The 12,966-nt window shown below is 40.3% G+C and overlaps 1 protein-coding gene across 6 annotated transcripts in view; it reads right to left on the reverse strand.

Moving 5' to 3' along the window:
- The window catches only part of Slc38a9 (solute carrier family 38 member 9), a 141,425-nt gene continuing 128,459 nt past the window's right edge, over positions 1-12,966 (reverse strand). For all 6 annotated transcript variants that reach the window (XM_087189382.1, XM_087189387.1, XM_087189383.1 and 3 more), the window contains one exon: positions 1-12,966. This exon is cut by the window's right edge and continues 34,260 nt beyond it. The gene's annotated coding sequence lies outside the window, so the exon portion shown is untranslated.

Below are 12,966 nucleotides of genomic sequence, written 5' to 3' on the forward strand. Positions count from 1 at the left end.
TTCTTTTCTTTTTGCACTGAGCTATATTCCCTACCTCCCCTATCCCTTCCTTTTTGAGGTAGGATCTTGCTAAATTGCCCATTCTGGACTTAAATTTGTAATTCTCCTGTCTCAGCCTCCCAGAGTGCTTGGATTATAGGCATGCTTAATTGATTTTCTTTTTTAAAAATTTTTATTAGTACGTGTTTACAGTACATAATGACTATATTCATCATGGGGAGTTGGTACATGTATATAAAATATATTCTTTTCTCATCCTCTTCCTCTCCTCTCCATTCTCCCTCCCTCCTCTTTAGTTTGAGGTTTAATGCCAATGAATTTAACTTTCTAAACTAAGTAAAAGCAACAGTACCTTTCAATGATATTTTAATTTTATAAAACTTGATGAACCTATTACCTAGAAAGATTTGGGACGCTATTGCAAACAATAAATGCAAAGCTTGAAAAAATACAAATTGTTTAGTTTCTGTGCATTTTACTCCATTTACTGAAAGTAAAACATAATTGAAATAGGCTCCAAATTACGAAGAGTTCTTTTTGAGCCAAGTCATCCAGCGACCTCTCTAGATTATCCACTTGAGCTTGTGCTTAGAGACAGCCAATAAACCAAGCTTTAGTCCTCATCGGGAATGTCAAAATGAAGTGACATTTGAAAGAACTCAGCTGGTTCCACAGATAAGAAACTTTCTGAAAAGTGTATGTAAAAAAGATCTTGCCAAACAACCCAAGCAACTACCAGCATCTTGCTGGTTTCCTGCAGAGTCCTATCTGCCTTCTGTGGATTTGTTGTTTCGCAAGCATGGAGCATTTATTTGGTTTTAGGTATCTTCCTGCTGTGTGAATGTGATTGAAATAATCATTTGTTTTGAATCAGTTGTCCATTCTTAAAGACTATCCTGTGATTGTAGCTGTATCTGGACTAATTTTTTTTGCCTATGTCAGGCCCTGGCTCAAGAAATGGTTGAGAAGAGTAATAAAAATAAAAGTCAGGTTTTTGTAGCCAAACAAAACCAGAGAGCTATCCTGAGAATTCATTACTCATCTCTGCTGTGCCGAACGGTGATGCTACAGCTGTCTGTTCTTCAGGCTTGGAACGTCTCCCTCACCACTAAAACTGCTCTGCCAGAAGCCAGGAGAGGGCAGGGACTAGAGAAACCCTTTCTTTAGTGTCTTCATAGCATAATCATATCTCATTTGGCATTCAACTGCAAATTTATGATAAATCATGCTATCTGATGCCACATACTTCTACTATTGAAATATAGTTGATCTAAATTAGGAGATGACTCCTGTAGAAAGGAAAAAATAAACTCTTTCATTGGCCTTATGGAACTAGTAACTTATTTTGAACCCTACACAATGGCAGCCCTATGATTGTGCTCTGTACAGAGTGGGTGTTTCACAAATTCTTGTTAATTATCTGTAATTTTAAAAAATGAGAAGAAAAAATCCACCCACAGAGCTATTTCAGTTGGAATTTGATGAAAACATCTGGCTTTCATAAAACCAATCTTCTTTTCAAAAATGTTTTTATTATTGGATTTATTTTAGTTAAAAATCTTCTGCTTATACTTCAAGAGCTATGAACATATTTCAGCTTTCCAAAAACACCTTACAGTTGTGTTATGAGGTCAAACCACTGAAAAAGACAATGGAGCAAAATGATGCAAAAAGGAGAATGTCACATGCATGTCTGGGCTTCTTCCTCTCAGGCTCCCTTGAGCTCTGCTGAGAAGAAGCTGCCAATGGTGTGTAAAGGTCTGCCCTTGGCTGCAAAAAGCTGTGCTATTCTGAGGACAAGGCTGCTATAAGGCATTGAAGCAAGTATACTTGTGAGTTGAACTGAGTTGTAAAAGAATAACTGATTTCAGTCAGCCAGTTCCGAGTGGAGCATTCTAAATCAGAATGAAATCAGGATTAGATGAATCCTTTAGAAAGGCACATATGATGGGAGTAGGCAGAAGGCCAGAATCCACAATGCCGCTCTTTCAGTCTGAGCCCCTCAGAGGCCTTGGTCTGTCCTGATCTCAGCAAGGAAATGTCTCTTTTTACTCCACCAGTGACAGTTGTAATGAGGGGTAGAAGGGAAGGCAGAAATCTGTGTGTATCTATCATTCCTGGAAAGCCAATTGTAAGCCCAGCAACTATCTTTATGGATAAAAGACAGAATGTTTAACTAATAATCAGAAAACGAAGGCAAAGTTACTCCAAATAATCTTTCTTCTGCCATTATGATCATAATCTTCTGGGCCATGCCAGGATATGAAGTTGGTTGGGATAATTGTTGTGGTTGTGCATCCAGAGGAAATTGCTTTAAGTCAACATGTTCCTCAATAGCCCTACTTTTGTTAATGGAATCATCACTTTTCTATCATGCAGATTTCAAACCTCAGAGATGCACCAGAAACACTTCCATCACTTGCTGCATGTGGTTAGCCAGTGTAGTCAATCTATTACTTCCTTCTGCCCTTACAATATCTCTCTGTACCCATCCATTTTCATTCCTGGTGACATTCTCTCATGCCTAAATATGGCGTTAGCCTTTCAACACTGCACTCATTGCCTTCTGAAAACTCATCTTCCTAACACCACTTCATCACATCACTCCTTTGCTCAAAACTCTTCAGTTGCACATGCCTATACACTAACAGATAAAGGTCTAAATTCAAATGAGCATCCACAGGCTCTACAAATCTGACCTGGAGTTGCACTTCCAATCTTATCTCCCTACATGAATTATACATTCTTCCCAAACCATTTCTTCACTATCCCTAGAGCATGTGACTCATCCCTCTCTCCTCTGCCTTCCCCAGGCCGCGGCCCCTGTCTGGAATGCCCTCCCTTGGAATACTTAGTCGTGGACTTTGCATTCTTTGTTAACTTCTCTGGGGATAGTTCTTGCCTCCTGGGTAAATACATATTCAACATTATGCTGGTCTTGTAATTTATGCTTTGAAGAACTTCTTCCTTATACATATGTGGGGGTTTGCCTTCTAGTTCATTATTTGAAATTGTGGCAGAAAATTATGGAGTCCAAGCTGTAGTCAATTACTGACCTTAACCTGCTGATCTATACATTCTGGAACTCATTCTGGATTCTATATGATAAATAGCTTCTAGATATAATACAATTTAATCTTCAGTGAAAATATTGAAATATGGAATACTATGGCTGAAAAAAATTTGAGAAACTGTCTCATACCTTGCTTTTAAAAGTGACATTGATGCAGGCATGGTGCACAGGCCTGTAATCCCAGCACTCAGGAGCCAAGCCAGGAGCATCACTATGAGTTCTAGGCCAGCCTGGGCTACATAGTGAGTTCAAGGCCAGCTTGAACTACATAGTGAGACCCTATCTCACAAAAAACAAAATCAAAAATCAAAGTGACTTTGAGAGAGCCAGGCATGGTGGGGCACACCTATTATCCTAGGTACCTGGTTGGGAGGCTGAAGCAGGAGGATCTCTAGTTCAAGACTAGTCTGGCCAACATAGAGAGACTTTTTTAAATGGGGGGGTTGAGAACACCTCACAGAGTGAGGTTCACAACCAGTGGCCTTGTATCATCTGGGAACTTGTTAGAAGCATCAGATCTTGGGCCCTGCCCTTGCTGACCAGGTTCTGCACTATAACGAGATTAGATTTACTGTGCACAGGAAAGTGTGAGAAGCACTATGGGTGTCCCTACCTTGAGAGCCAGAGAAACCATACAGCAAGATGAGAAGGCGTCAAGGTAAGCTAGTGGAAATAATTCTGAAATAGGAGTCAGAAGTTGTGTGTTCCTGACATTTACCAGCTAGTGATTCTGGAAAAACCACTGAGTCATTTTGTTTTCTGATCTTTCAAATGGGAATAATATCCTCCCATTGTTTCAGGTGGGGCATAGTTGTGGGGTTCAAAACAACAAAGTGAGCAAACATGTAAAAGTGATTTTTTAAAATGTGTAAGTTTTACACATTTAATAAAAATAATCATGATTATTGTTCTTTAAAGTTTGCTCTTCTCAGGATCAAGAAGCTGAGCACTTCTGCAGTGCAGCAGGACCATGACGCTGCTGCCTTCCAGTCTTGTCCTCAGAAGTGAGGCTCCATCACCACACACCGCAGGCTCTCGGCTCGTCTCTCGACTCGTCTCTCTTTTGTCTCTCTCTGTCTCTCTCTCTCTGGGGGTGTGTATGTGCTGAGGATTGACCCTACAGCCTTCACACTGGACTATATCCCCAGCTATTGTTTAAATATTTTGGTCTTGCTAAGTCATTAAATTTCCCAGGCTGGGTTTGAACTTGCAATCCTCCTGTTTCAGCCTCCCAGAGTACAGTACTGAGATTACAGGCATGCACCACTATACCCAACTTGAAACAATCTCTTAAGAAAGGAATTTGGCCACATTTCATAAGAGCCTTTAAATGTGTCATTTCCCTATGACCCAGTAACTTCTGAGCTAGGAATCTGCCTTAAGGAAATACACAGAAATGCAGATGAAGAATTTTAAGTAATTATGTTCACAGCAGATTTACTTATACTTGAGGGAGAAAAAAAAAAACCCTTCAAACAACCTGAATGTCCAAAAACAGGGGTTGGTTAAATAAATTGTAAGATATCCATAAGATAGTAAATTATGCAACTATGAAGATTTTTCTTGAAACAGTTTTTAAGGACATGAGGAATATTCATTTTTGTTTTTGTTTTGGTACCAGAGATCGAACCTGGGTCCTTGTGCTTGTGGGGCAGGCGGTGGAACCACTGAGCTAAATCCCCAGCCCTAGCACATGAGGAATGTTTGATGTAACATTGAATTGAAAAAGAAGTGGATCATAAAATTATTCATTAAGTATAGTCTCAACTATGTTTTGTTTTTGTTTATTTATTTGCATTGGTTTTTGAGACAGGGTTTCACTATGTAGTTCAGGCTGGCCTTGAACTACGTATGTAGCCTATGGTAGCCCTGAACTCATGGTGATCCTCCTTCCTCAGCCTTATGAGTGCTAGAATTATAGGTGTGCACCACCATGCCCAGCCTCAACTATGTTTTTGTTTTTTGAGACAAGTTCTCACTATGTAGGTCAGACTGGCCTTGAACTTGCTATGTAGCCCAGTCTGGCCTCAAACTCACAGCAATCCTCTTGCCTCAGCCTCCCATGTACTGGGAGGGATTACAGGCATGTGCCACCATGTCCCACCTCAACTGTGTTTTTAAAAAGTGTGTTTGGAAAAAGCTACAAGGAAGCAGGAAAATATTAACAGTGCTTGTCTTTGGGCAGCAGTATTTTTGTTTTGCCTTCCTTTTGGTTTTTTTGGTTCTTGGACCAGAAGGACCAAGATTCAAAAGGATTGAATTACAGACTGCACATTGAGCTACATTCCCAGCCGTTTTTTATTTTTTATTTGAGACAGGGTCTTCCTAAGTCACTAAATGCCCAGGCTGGAATAGAACTTTTGTTGTTTTGGGTACCGGGTATTGAACTCAGGACCTTGCGCTTGCGAGGCAGGTGCGGTGCTACTGAGCTAAATCCCCAGCCCCTGGAATAGAACTTTTGATCCTCCTGCCTCAGTCTACAAGAGTGCTGGGATTACAGGCATGTGCCACCATGCTGGGCTTCCTTGGTTATTATTTTTTATCGCGCCTCAAATTTGGGCATAGTCCCAAGCCAACCCTCCCAGGAAGCAACACTTTTCCAGTAAGCTTTATGGGAAGCAATTTTTCTTCGCCACCAAATTAGTCCAAATACTGATATAGCTTTAGGCTCTGAGTGCTTGGGAAAACTATTGTTCATTTTTAGAAAGTATTTGGCTTTTCAGGTCATTTTTTCTTTGGTACAGGGGATTGAACCCACAGCCTTTACACTGACTATATCCCCAACCTTTTTTCTATTTTTTATTTTGAAACTGGCTCACTAATTTGCTAAGTTGTCTGGGCTGGGTTTGAACTTGTGCTGAGATTCTAGTTGTGCACCACCATGTCCAGCTTCAGAGTTATTCTTTAATAAGTATTGCTTTGGTTGCTGAACTAGATATACTTTAGGCCTTTTGTCATTGATCTTCTGACTTACATATTCATTGGAGCATGCAGAGTACCAAGCAAATGTACTGGGGAGCCACAAATGTCATCCAAGACTGGTCTAGGTCTAAGTTGTCCATGACATTAAAGAGCAACATCTATGCTCCTTTGTAGAATCTCTCAGATGACAGAGTTCCTTAGAAGACTACTGGTCTACTGGTGTCATGCCTGTCTCTAGTCTCCATCCCTAACATTTGGGGAACAGAGGGCTAGAATGCAAATGAGTCTGCTTAAATACAAATTTAAGAATACACATTTGTATATTTAAGCAGGTATCTAAATATAAATAGCAGGTACATAAATATAAAATTTATAAGTCAAGTCAACATAGCTGTAAATAGCTTATTTAATCCTCCTACCTTTACAAATATACCTTCACAAGGACCTAGAAGGCCAATTTCAAATCAAGCATCATTGAGGTCCTCCGAGTTCCACTGGGGGCTGTGTCAACAGGGGAGACAGCCCTGGCCTGTTTCCTATCCTCTTCTCACCCCTGAGCACTCTAGACCCCACTTCCAGGGACATTAATACTTAAAGTAAATAATAATATAAATTATAATTAAGTATTTGTAAATACCCAAGCAGGTGCCTTTGGACAAGAGGTAAACACCTGTGTAAACAGATGAACTTGAGACTTACTGCCGAGTGGCCCACTGTAGCACAGACACAACACATGAATAATGTGCACACTGAATAATGAACAGACATGGTTGTGTCTGATATGAATCTTCATAATCAATACATCGTGTAACAGATGTACTTAGTGCACTTGTGTGAAATAAAAAATATTTTCTGAATTTTGGTACCTGCAATTCATCACTTCTGTGTGGACCACCATTCTCAACTATCAGCATTTTTGTTGCCGCTCCTGTCTTGTAAGTCTTCCAGTAACACTTGATGTAACAGAAACTCTGTAAAGCCTTAGCTTGCAAGAGGTCATGAGTTGGGTGAAGAAGTCATGGGATAAAATCACTCACAGCTGTGTTGCCAATGCATTATGAGCAGGCTACATGGACAAGAAGTGCTCATTTAAGGACAGCTCTATAGCTGGACATGAGAGACTGGGGCCAATGGTTTTATAGGAAATGGAGTTGCAAGAAATTCAGGTTAGAATTCGGGGTTTGTAGAGTTATGATGATATTCTAGAACAGTGATGGCGAAACTTTTAGAGACAAGTGCCCAAACTGCAATCCCAAACCCACTTATTTATCACAGAGTGCAAACTGAACCTGAAATACTGAGGTTTTAGTTTAAAAAAACCAACTCACACATTGACATCTTTTGTCTTGAAAAGAAAAACAAATAATACCCATGCCATAGGTTTGCTACTACTGTTCTAGAAGAAGATGATATGACTATATTTGAATAAATGTAGATTGCTGTGCATGAAAAAATAAAATATCTCCTGATAAGCCCTATTACATCTTTTGGAGCAAAGATTAATTTAAGACCTAGTCTTATTTTCAGGGAAATACAGTAGGCCAAGAACTGAGATAGATTTTGGGGATGTAGTCAGTTATCAAGTCTTTGTAAACACAAATTTATCATTGTTCATTAATATCCTGAAAAGCTAGACAGAAAAGTTATTGAATTTTTGCTATAGGAGGCTATAATGAATATGTGTGCCTACATTTTTTTGCCTTTGCCTAAATATTGCCTTAGAATAAATTCCTCACAGTGTTAGTAATTTGGTCAAAAGTACTATATTTTAAATTTTGATATAGATGCAGATTGTCTTTCAGAAAAATTGTTCCAACTAATGCTCTCATCAACAGTGCCTACTGCTCCACATTCATGCCAACACTGTGCATTAGTACATTTTTTAATCTTTGCCAATCTGATAGGCAAAAAAATTTAAATAAATGTTATTTCACCTTTGCTAAATAACAGCTCTTATCTTTTGCTCTAGGATGTTCTTTCAGTGATTTGTTAAGAAAGTTATAAGGTATTTTACAACTATGTCTCAACATTTTATTTGTTTTTAGACTTGATTTGTGGTATTTTTTTAAACCATCCTCTTTTTTGTTGATTTCTTTATGTTTTTGTTTTGCAGAGAACAATTTCTGTGTGACTTATTCATAGCTTTTTTTTTAAGCACTGAGAATTGAACCCAGGACTCACATATGCCAGGCAAACACTCTACCACTCAGCTCTGTCCCCAGCCTTATAACTTTTAGTATTAATGATTAATAAACCCATTGAGTTAAAAGTGTTTGAAGAAATTAGAATAAGATTTCTTTTCTTTGTCTCTTTCCTTCTCTCTTTCTTTCTTTGTTATTACAAACACTGATGTGAACTTGTGTATGTCCTGTTGAATGAGTGGCAGAGTGACGAGGAAGCCATTGGAGCATGTGGGAGGAGAGCTGAAATTTTGTTCCATGGTATAGCAGGTTTGGGGGAACTGTTTCTGCTGGCTGGAAAATACAAGCTGAGAGACATAAAGAGAGAGTAGGAAGAATGCCAACAGCCAATGTGACTATAAGAGGTTGAGGGAGGATGAGGGGGTGGAGGGAAAGAGATGTGGGAGCTGAGGCAAATAGTGGACTGTGAGAAAAGAAAGAAGCTCAAAGATAATTTTTAGGAAGTCAGTACAATAACCAGTTCTCCCTAAACCTAGAATAAAAACCATATCTATGCACCATGTTTTTGGGGTTTTTTGGGGGGTGGGTTTTGTACCAGGGATTGAACTTGGGACCTTGTACTTGTGAGGCAGGTGGTGGAACTACTGAGCTAAACCTCGAGCCCTATGCACCATGTTTTGAAGTTGGACTTGGGCCTATTTTTGGATGCTAAAGTGGAAGACAGTCTATGAAGCCCACCCACTCAGGATGACTCTTCCTCTCCGACAAGGAGGAATTTGTGCCAATGAGATGCCAGAGGAGACTTGCCGGGGGCTTTCAGAAAAGAGAAGTAAGTGTATCTCTTGATGAAAGAAGAAAGCAGGTTGTCTCAAGGAGGGGCACTGGCCTCAGGGAGAAGGGAGAAAGAGTGTGGGGGAGGCTAACTCCCTAAAGACATTGTTAAGCTATAGAATCTACCAACTCTGAAGTGTACCTTACCTGTAGTCTTCCTGTTATATGAAATAAGTGTCCTTAATCTTTCAGCCAGTGGGAGTGGGAACTTCTGTTACTTGCAGCTGAAAACATTCTTAACACAGAGTAAAGCTCATAGAAGAACTTGCACAAGTTGGAACCCTAGCAAAAGTAGCGAATTCCCACACAGGATAGACTGTTCATGCCAAATGCTTAGATTGAACCTTTTCTCCAGAGCCATTCTGAACAGTGCTGGCTCCCAGAACATCCTGTCTCCTCTCTCACCATGGACTCTGTACACACGTTCTTCCCGGAACCTTCCTCCTCCTGCTCTGGCTCAACTCCAGATCTCGGTTTGGAGTCAAAGGCCCCAGGAAGATCTCCTTGGGCTCTCACCCCTGAGTCTGGGGTTCTCATGTATTCCCAAAGAGCCTAATCCTTCACCAGATGTAGCCCTTGTCGAGCTGTGTGAAAAATGCCTGGATCTCTCAGTGCATGTGGGGAGCAGGGGTGCATTAGTCACCACTATCTATGAAGTGCCTGTGATAGCGCCATCTTGTGCTATTTGCTGAATGAATATATATAAAAGCACATATTCCTCTCTACTTAGGCTTTAAAAATATTCTACCTTTTATGGGAAAGCTATAATTTATTATAAACATAGATCAGGAAAGCAGCTATGCAGGTCATGGGGGTGCATATCTGTAATCCCAGGACTTGGGGAGGCTGAGGCAAGAGGATCGCCATGAGCTCTAGGCCAGCCTGGGCTACATAGTGAATTCAGGACCAGCCTGAACTACATAGTGAGACCCTGTCTCAAAAAAAAAAAAAAAAAAAAAGAGAGAGAGTAGCTATTTAATTTTTTTCCATAAAAGAGGCTTTTTTTCTTTTCTTTTTTTTTTTCCAGTACTGGGGATCAAACTCAGGACCTTGCACTTTTGAGGCAGGTTGCCACTGAGGTAAATCCCCGGCCCTAAAAGAGGCTCTTTTTAGCACTGACTGCTTAATATACAGTACAGATCCATATTTTAAAACTGAGATATAATTCGCATAACATTCACCTCTTTAAAATATATAATTCAACTGGGTGTGGTGGGGCATGCCTGTAATCCCATACTCAGGAGGCTGAGGCAGGAGGATCACCTCAAGTTCAAGGCTAGCCTGGGCTACATAGTGAGTTCAAGGGCAGCCTCTCAGTACCAGGGGGTGGGGGGAAGACCAGCTTGCATTACCTAGAGAGACCCTGTCTCAAAACAAACAAACAAACAAACAAACAATCATAGAAAGTATATCCCTCAGTGTTTGTCTGTGGCACTGGGGCTTGAACCCAGGGTGTGCTAGGCAAGCACTCTACTACTGAAGCACCTGTCAGCCCTTTAACAATTTTGTTTTGAGATAGAATCTTGGAAGTTTCCCAGGCAAGCCTCAAACTTGTGCTCTTCCTACCTCAGCCTCCTGAGTAGCTGGGATCATAGGTGTGTGCCACTATGCCTGGTCTAATTCAGTGTTTCTGTGTATTCACAAGCTTGTATTCACTATCTAATTTCAGAACATTTCTCATCATCCCTTTGTCCATCAGCAGTCACTCTCCATTCCTTTCTCATCCCAGTCTCTGGCAGCCACTGATCAGTTTTCTGTCTCTATGGCTTTGCCTATTCGGAACATTTCAAATACATGGAATCCTACAACATGTTGCCTTTTGTGTCTAACTTCTTTCACTTGGCCTAATGTTTCTAAGGTTCACCCAAGTGGTAGCATGTGTCAGTACGTCATTCCTTTCTATGATTGAATAGAATCACACTGCACGGATGTATCCTGTTTTGTTTAACTGTCTATCAGTTGATGGACGTTTGAGTTGTTTCCAGTTTAGTGTTATGATGCATAGTGCTGCTATGTTTGTGTACAAGCTTCTGTGTGTATGTGTTTTCAATTCTCTTGGTAAACCTAGGGATGGAATTGCTGGGTCATATGGTAACTCTATGTTTAACTTTTTGAAGAATTGTCAAACTGATTACCAAAGTGGCTACACCATTTTACATTCCCACCACCAATGTATGAGGGTTCCAATTTCTCTGCAGCTTAATAGAGATGAATTCAGGTAGAGTTACTTTAGGCATCAGAATGCTGAGGTGGAGAAATAAGAATGATGCACTTCATACTTATGGGGTTAGTATGAGTCAAATGATTAGTAACAACCTTACTAATTTGTCAATCATTTGATCCCCAGAGGTTAAAAGGACAAGGCAAAAGAAAATGAGTAACTTTGCAATGGATGATTGATGTAACCAAAGACATCTGGATTTTTTTAAAATACAGTATTCATACTGATGGGTAGAAGAGCCTACAAAGTTACTTTTGTTTTTGCCTTGTCCAGAAACAGATTTTTAAGAGGAGCCGATAAACTTGGAAGAGAGAACTCATGCAATGGAAGAGAGATAGAAAAGCTTGTTAAGGATTCTGGCAGGAGGCATGATTCTGAATACTCTGGGCTCCCAAAACTCTAGTCCTGTCTCCCTGTACCCAGGATCGAACCCAAGAAGACAAAGGCCCTTGTGTAAAGCCTGAAAGCATTATTGACATTAAATACTCTAAGACAATGGGTAGCATTGCCTCAGTAATGTGCTGTTAGGGATATGTGCTACACAAAAGGGCTATCTCCTACGTGGGCAAGATTTCATGACCTCCAAAATATTCATCTTCACTTGAAGGCCCCACGTATCAGGTTGGTGGCAGTGGCAATGAGCCTCAAGAGTGTAAGGACTGAGGACGGTGGTGACAGCCTGGAAACACCTTCACACAGTATGAACAATGAAGGTCTGGGCAGTTGACATTATGGAGGAGGGACAAAGCTAGCCAAAGACAGTGGTAGTAGCCCATGGTGATCCTCAAGTTTATGGTGAGGCCAGGTGAGATGCTACCAGGGGACTACCAGAATGACACTGATGGGGACAACAGGTCTCTATCAATGAGATAAGAGCAGGGGACAGATGGTTCATAATTATTTTTTGTTTGTTTTGTTTTTGGTACTGGGAATCAAACTCAGGGCCCTGTGCTTGCCAGGCAGGCACTGTGCCACTGAGCTACATTCCTGGCCCCAGTTCATCATTATTTGTATATTAGCAGTCTACAACATCCTGGCTGGAAAACGTAGACAATTAAGGAAATAAAATGAAATCTAACTAGGTAGTTAAGGAATATGCTGAACAAATTTGATCTGAATGACTAAAAGCATATTGTTCTCATTGTGATGAATAGTAGGCCCATGAAATAAAATTTTTTCCACTTTAAGAGTCTTTGTTGTTGTTGCTATAGCTGATGTAATAAAGCTGTTTAATGGCCTGTCCCACCATAAGTTGCCATGTTCTCACAGTAAGGAAATTTCCATTAATTTTGAGCTTAATTTTCCCACAGTTTTTTAGTCCATGATGTTTGGGTTTATAGATGAAAATTTAACTAGCAGTCAATGGCAGGAAAAGTAAGCAGCTAATACGGTGTGAAGAAAAAAAAAAAAAGAAGCAAGTTCCATTGAAGCCAGGATGTTGAATTAACAGAAAGCCATTACAAACAGAACCTGTGAGGAAAGCCGTGCCTTGGGGGTCTTTCATCTCAGGAAGGAGTAAAGGAAAGGGTCCATGAATGCTGACCTTTCGACATCACAACAGTGAGATCACACATTTATTTTTCTAATAGGATGAGGTGTGATCAAAATATATAGTGAATGTTTAAATTTTTTAAAATGTATTATGGGGCCAGGGATTTAGCTCAGTGGTACAGCGCCTGCCTGGCAAGTGTGAGGGAGGTCCTGAGTTCAATTCCCGATAACAACACACAAAAAAATATTACAGTAAAGGACATATCGTCATTGACCCCCCCCCAATA

Source organism: Heterocephalus glaber, unplaced genomic scaffold, assembly GCF_053883595.1.
Source record: "Heterocephalus glaber isolate CG9 unplaced genomic scaffold, H.glaber_assembly_v1.0 deba00001538, whole genome shotgun sequence".
In the NCBI taxonomy this organism is placed as follows: domain Eukaryota; kingdom Metazoa; phylum Chordata; class Mammalia; order Rodentia; family Bathyergidae; genus Heterocephalus; species Heterocephalus glaber.